The sequence below is a fragment of the Galleria mellonella genome, unplaced genomic scaffold (genome assembly GCF_026898425.1).
Source record: "Galleria mellonella isolate WM207_F2 unplaced genomic scaffold, CSIRO_AGI_GalMel_v1 utg213, whole genome shotgun sequence".
NCBI classification, from domain to species: Eukaryota; Metazoa; Arthropoda; class Insecta; order Lepidoptera; family Pyralidae; genus Galleria; species Galleria mellonella.
In genome coordinates this window covers 5,836,867-5,843,961 of record NW_026442039.1, presented here as the reverse complement: position 1 = coordinate 5,843,961, position 7,095 = coordinate 5,836,867, and positions in this window count along the sequence as shown.

Below are 7,095 nucleotides of genomic sequence, written 5' to 3'. Positions count from 1 at the left end.
AATATCTTTTGAAAGGCTTTATTTTCATAATCTTACACTTATTTACTAATTTTCAACCGACTTCAAAAAGAAGAAGGTTCTCAATTCAATTGTATTTTTTTAAATGTTTTTTAGCCCATAACGTCGTCAATTGTAAACCGATTTCGAAAATTCTTTTTTTATTAAAAGATACATATATACTTACAGATTGGTCCCACAGAAACTTTATCAAAATCGATTCAATACTTTTTTTTTAATCAAAAAACTTGTTTTGCCATAAATACTACGGTTACTACTTTCCATCAGGTGGGCCGTCAGCTTGTTTGTCATTAAAAGTTGCATAAAAAAAATTAAGAAAAAATAAAGTCTGTTTTTTTTATAGAACACTAATTGTATATAAATTTAAATCAAATGTACTGTACCGTAGCTCTCCTTCCAACGGTTGCAAATTCAATCGCCATACTCATTTGTTTATTTTGTTCTGAGCATTTTTGACATATTAAATGTATTTTAAAAAAAGAACATAAATTTAACACCCATTTAAAATTAGATGACGCTGTATGATATGTACACGACTTTTTTTTTATTAGATAACATCTTCGAACACAGAACTACTACAATATGGCTACACATCTATCTCTAACCTGTGCTTATCAGAGCACCTCAGAGCCCGCAATACTTTACCTGTCATAAATCCGCTAGAGGCCTCCCTCGGCGCTGTGACAGCCCGCGGGCCGCGACAGCCGCCATCTAAAATATTGCGTCTCAAACACAAAGGGAAAACATATTTTTTTGTGCGTGACAAAATGTACGTGGACGGGAAAAGGGCCGTTTTAATTTTTCACAAAAGACCTTTGGAACTACAAACATTTTTTATTTGCTATTTTATTGGAGAAATTAAGGTTTTATTTACTGCAGTGTTGCCAACTCGTTGTAGGGTTTTTGTGCCAAATAGCTAATGGGCTGAAACTTTAAAAATTGATTTAATTTCTTATTAAGTATATATTTACTCAGTTTAAATAAAATGCTTGATTTTAAATAATATGTTTACTTATATAAAATTTGTTATAATAATAAGTATGATATGAATTAAAAAATACCTCAAATAATTGGATTGAGAGCAGGTAATAAGTATTATTACCATAAAACATTTAAAAAGAATAATTTATTAACCTATACGAAATTATTGATATTGTTTTCAATTACAACTGTAAGCAAACACATTTAAATAATTATTGGTAACTTTTTTTATAAATAAAAAGATATTTACCAGAAGGAGACTTTGTACAAAAGTCGATTGCTTGGGTACCTCTGTCCCATTCATGTTTCTACCGTGAATCAGTAGAAGCAGTTGTATTTGCATCGGTTTGAAGGGTGGGATATGGCGTGAATTTACAGGGTACAGAGGAATAACATCTGAGTCCTCAGGAATGGCAACGCATGGGGGGTATCATGGGCGAAACAGTATACTCTGTTATGTCCATGGTACTGCACATGTCTATAGGCGATGGTTACCACTTTCCATCAGGTGGGCCGTCAGCTTGTTTGCCATTCTAAGTTGTGTAAAAACAAAATTATTGATATAATTAGAAAATCACTTATATACTATTCTTATGCTTTAAACAACGAAACCGCGGTCAGGTATTTATTATAAAAATTTATGGAAAAGTACAAACGATTTTCTAATCTTATATATATATATATATATATATATATATATATATATATATATATATATATATATATATATATATATATATATATATATATATATATATATATATATATATATATATATATATATACATATATATATAATATATATATAGATGTGAAAATTTGTATGGATGGGATGTATGGATGAATGAAAGAATTTGATTGAAATTTAGTACATTGTTAGGTTATATTCTAACTTAGCATATAAGACACTTTACATACTAAAAGAGTTGGATAAAGCTACGGGATACAGCTAAGGATATCAATATATGTTGTAAGTTATCAAAAACATTTTCATTTTCTCCCAATGAATTTTAATTTATTATAAACCTTTCATCCAACACTATGGATTGAAATAAAAAGGAAATAAACTCTTTCTTACACGTACAACTCGCACCTGACTCTTTCATAACTTGAAACAAACAAAACCACTCACCGTACAAGTTTATTCCCAAGTAATACACTCTAAAGACTGCGCCACGAGCCACGAGGTAGGTACGGCAATCGCAAACTTCCAAACTCCGTAATCGTGTCAATATATCTCTGAGGGAACGTTGTCATGAATTTTCTAAATTTCAACGAATCCGCCCGCTACTTCAACTTCGGAGTTGAAATTATGAAGAGCAAACTTTTGGATTGAGTAAGGCGAAACGGTCACGTGACTTATGTCTCACGTGTAAAATTACGATTTCGTTATTTTACTACCCGGAAATCGCGTATAACTAGTAAAATTAATTACAACTAGCGTTTACCCGCAGACATAGTCCGTGTGAATATATCCACTAGACCGGGATAAAAAAAGTAACGTCATTTACAATATCAGATGAAAATTCTACGCTTTCGCCTATGAGAAACCCGAATTATTTTCTACGACGCACCAATAAGAATTAATAGACGAGGATGAAAACAGGTCAGTTTGTCTTAACATGACAATTTTAAAGAATTGACCACAACAATATCCTTGTGGATTTGTATTAATTTTCAAATTAGAAATCCAAGGAAAACCATTTGGGATCGTCCTGCTAGGTATATTGCTTATAAAAGGCTCACTAGATCCCATTTCTAACAATCCCTTTCCCCTGTTCAGGGGAGTTAAAATTACCACATTTACATGAATCACAATAAGTACATTTTAATATAACCCGTCAAACTATTAAGCCATTAAACTCAGCTGAGTTTACAGAACGAATCGTATTATAATCAATTTAAAGCCAGACACGTACGCAAAAGTTCAAGTTTCTACAGCAAATAGTTTTTGTTTTACGTCAATTCCATATTTTATCTGTAGCTATAGTTATGCGTAAAAGGTTGAATATATTAATTCATTAATTCAATATATTAATTTTAATTAAACAAAAGTCGTTTGCTTGGATACCTCTGTCCCATTCGTGTTTCTACCGTGAAGCAGTTGTGATTGCATAGCTGTGTTTCGATTTGAAGGGTGGTTTATGGCTGTGAATTAACAGGGTACAGAGGAATAACATCTGAGTGCTCAGGAATGGCAACACATGGAGAGTATCATAAACGAAACAGTATACTCTGTTATGTTCATGGTACTGCTCAAATCTATAGGCGACGGTTACCGCTTTCCATCAAGTAGGCCGTCAGCTTGGTTGCCATTCTAAGTTGCATAAAAAAAAATTCAAAAACTTCATACAAATACAAAAGTTAAAATGTACGATAATATTAAGTACGCTGGTAGATCACAGTTCACTGATTACCTTATACGCGGACATCTTGTAAGTGCATCATTCAAAATGGCGCCGGATTCTCTTCGCGCGCTGTCAAACTGGCCTCTGTACTGGATGACACGAGACGGACGTGTGAATGCCAAGCTCTCACTTAACGTCGCATTGTGTGAAGAGACTATCCCCTTAAAGTGCGAAATGTATCCATTGTTTCCTTAAAACTGTTCAATTCAAAACTAAACCTTCGTTAAGCAACGTAAGCGTGGTAACAAGCAGAAACAATGAAATGCTTCGTAAAGCTCTCTATCCTTATGCTTCAATGAAATTATAATTCAAATAAGTACCCAAATCGGTCGTATCAAGAGGTGAAGAGACTCGCTGAAAATCGTAGTGAGTGGCAAGAGCTCCACCGACAAGAGTGCAGCTCTTAAATAGGATAGATAGACCCAAATCGGAATATAATATAAACGACAATAAAAAATGATAAAATAATTAAAAATTGTGTCTCACAAAAAAAAAAACAACTGCATTGTATATTAAAACTTTTAATGTATCCAATATAAATTATGTACAATAAAGATTTTACAATATAATACAAAAACCAATTATTTACTAAGTTAATTTTGATAAAATTTCCACAGGACTAATCTGTAAGTAATTCCTTTCAAATAAAAGAAGAATTTTCCAAATCGGTTTACAGCTAACGAAATTATAAGGTAATAAACATATAACCAAATATAGAATCTGATTCTTTTTGAAGTCGGTTGTAAATGGCAAATATAGACGTGTTTTTCTTACCATCTTTGCTTGCTAGCGCTCCATGTATACATGGATTTGTAATAGATTTATTAAATATAGTCCATATAATTATAAATGTGTACATATACGTATATATAGGGTAAATATTTTATGTATACGTGATAATTTGGTAGATTGTATTCACACAAACTCATAATTAATAAAATTGAAATTTAAAGAAAGGAACATCTTTTCTCGCCGTTTCTTGTCAACCGAAATTACATTTCAAATGAGAGATAGAATAATAAAAAAAATACTATTCAATCATATTTAAAGTTAAGTTTTATTATTATATATATATATATATATATATATATATATATATATATATATATATGTATAGTTGTCCAAACAGCAATAAAAGAACCACAAACCCATGGGTATTCTAATATAAATAAACCTTTAAACAGTCCAGCCCAACGAATCCTCCGGTACATACCCGGGCCGCATATAAAACGTCTTAAACAAGTCCTTAGAATCCTTTTACACGGTCCCTACATTTGAGGACATCATCAAATATACATTTTGGGATATTAAGTCCGCGGTCCGCACTAACGCACTACGTTCTACCAGACAGGTCTTGTCCTTGAATATGTATGGAACATGGATGCAGGAATTGTAATTTGCTTACGTATATGGCAACATTTACGGATGGACAGATTAAAGAAACACAGATTATTAAGTTTATTTCTACATATTTATATAATTATTATTATATCTACTGCTAAACGTAGGCCTTCCCCATAAGGGGGTTTTGCCAGTAATTGCCACGGATCGGCAACAGCATTTAGACTTTATTGATATTTAAGAAAGATGCTGCTGCCCATCCTTCGGTCATTACGTTCCCTTAGTCGGGCTCATACGACACCTACCTAATACACCTACATACCTTCCCCCCTAGGAAAGGGATTGTAAGTAATGTGGTCTAATAACCCCATTGCTAGCAATATACTCTCTCTGGTCGACCTCCACGCAGTTCTCCCTGGAAACCATCATGGTTAATTCTTATCGAATTCATCATGGTGGGCCAACTGACCTGCATTCTTTCTCACGTATCATCCCCCACTGGTACCCCGCCAGCGTATACCATTGGCGCAGGCGGGGTTACCATTCCATTGTCATCCATTGAAAAAACATATTACCTACACGTTATATTGGTACAAAAAATAAACAAGTACAGAGGGAAATAAAACAGATACAGTTTTCAGGTCATTTCATTGACATTTAATTTACGCGAATTTTTTGTTTACTCGCGTAAAAGTAACGATATTCCGCCAGATGATATATTTTTTTTTATTTATATTAACTGTCATACGAGTATAATATAGTTTACTGTAACATACTTTTTATTCATACATCACACAATTTTTATCAAGATTGTATCTAGTCAGTTTTTATGAAAAATAATAATAAATTCTGGGACACTAAAAGCAATGAAAAGACAATGCTTTGAAACAATCTGCTTTACAAAAGGAAAGTAGTACGTGCGTACATTTGTAAAAGGAGTTCTTACAGACAATCTCCTTTATTTTCATAGATGCATGTTCGTGAGATATAAGACGACGGTCGGCGGTATAGCGAGCGGACATTAATGATGCAAATGACTGGGAGACGTCTTCACAGCAAGATAATCGAATCCACTGTATTGTTATTACGTTTGCCTCCATTTTGCACAAATGAAAAGACTTGAAAATTTAATATGAGCGAACCCAGTATTTTGATCTTTATTTGTTATAATAATTCAATCTACAATGGTATATTACAACCATGAGTATTTTACACTGTACATATTCGAAATGTGTAAAGTTCAGAAACACTATACAAATTTTGAGAAAGATGAATAGTGTACCAGAGGGAGACTTTGTACAAAAGTCGTTTGCTTCAGCACCTCTGTCGCATTCGTGTTTTAACCGTGAAGCAGTTGTCTGCATGTCTGTATTTCAGTTTGAAGGGTGGGATATGGCAGAGAATTTACAGGGTACAGAGGAATAATACCTGAGTCCTCAGGAATGGCAACGCATGGGGAGTATCATGGGTACAACAGTATACTCTGTTATGTCCATGGCACTGCTCATGTCTATAGGCGACGGTTACCACTTTCCATCAGGTGGGCCGTCGGCTTATTTGCCATTCAATGTTGTATAAAAAAAATATTAGCATAGGATACAGTTTACGATTTCTAAGTTTCATGTACAACTAATCTCCACGAAGTATGTTGTAATTTGGAATGGAGAAGGATTATATTTTCTAGGAGTTATATAGGTGGCTATTTGCATTCAATTTGTTGTGACAAATGATTAAAGATTTAAAGCAAATTTTAAAATCTTAACTTTAAAATTAGAATTCACTCTATGCATAATTCATGGTGATAAATCCATTCAAAATGACTCAAATATCACAAACAGAACGCATAAACTGTAAGAACTGAAGTTAGATACAGACTCGAGTACATTTTATTACATGATGGGACGACAAACGGTAAATTAACTTTAGTCTACATAAAAAAGACCGTCAAAAACAGCGGAAACTTAAACATAACTGGGTCAGCATGCGGGCTTTGGACAAGAGGAAACGTTTAAATTTCAGTATTATTGTGTTTCTTTGAGGGAACTTCACCAAACTGAGAGAAAACTGGAGCTATAATATTTTATTGTTCTAACTCAAATCCTCGAGATATTAAGTTAAATAGATGGTGCATTTGCTTTACGTTTTTATACCTCAATAAATCCATTAAAGGTTGAACTAATAAATTAACGAATGATTGAGAAAAGCAGCCTTGCAAACGTTAGTTATATTTGAAAGGTGAAAAAAAGTTTACTGTTAATATACCTATTAATATTATAAATGTGAAAGTTTTTATGAATGGGTGCATAAATGGATAAATAAATGGATGGACTGAATGGACTTGAATGAA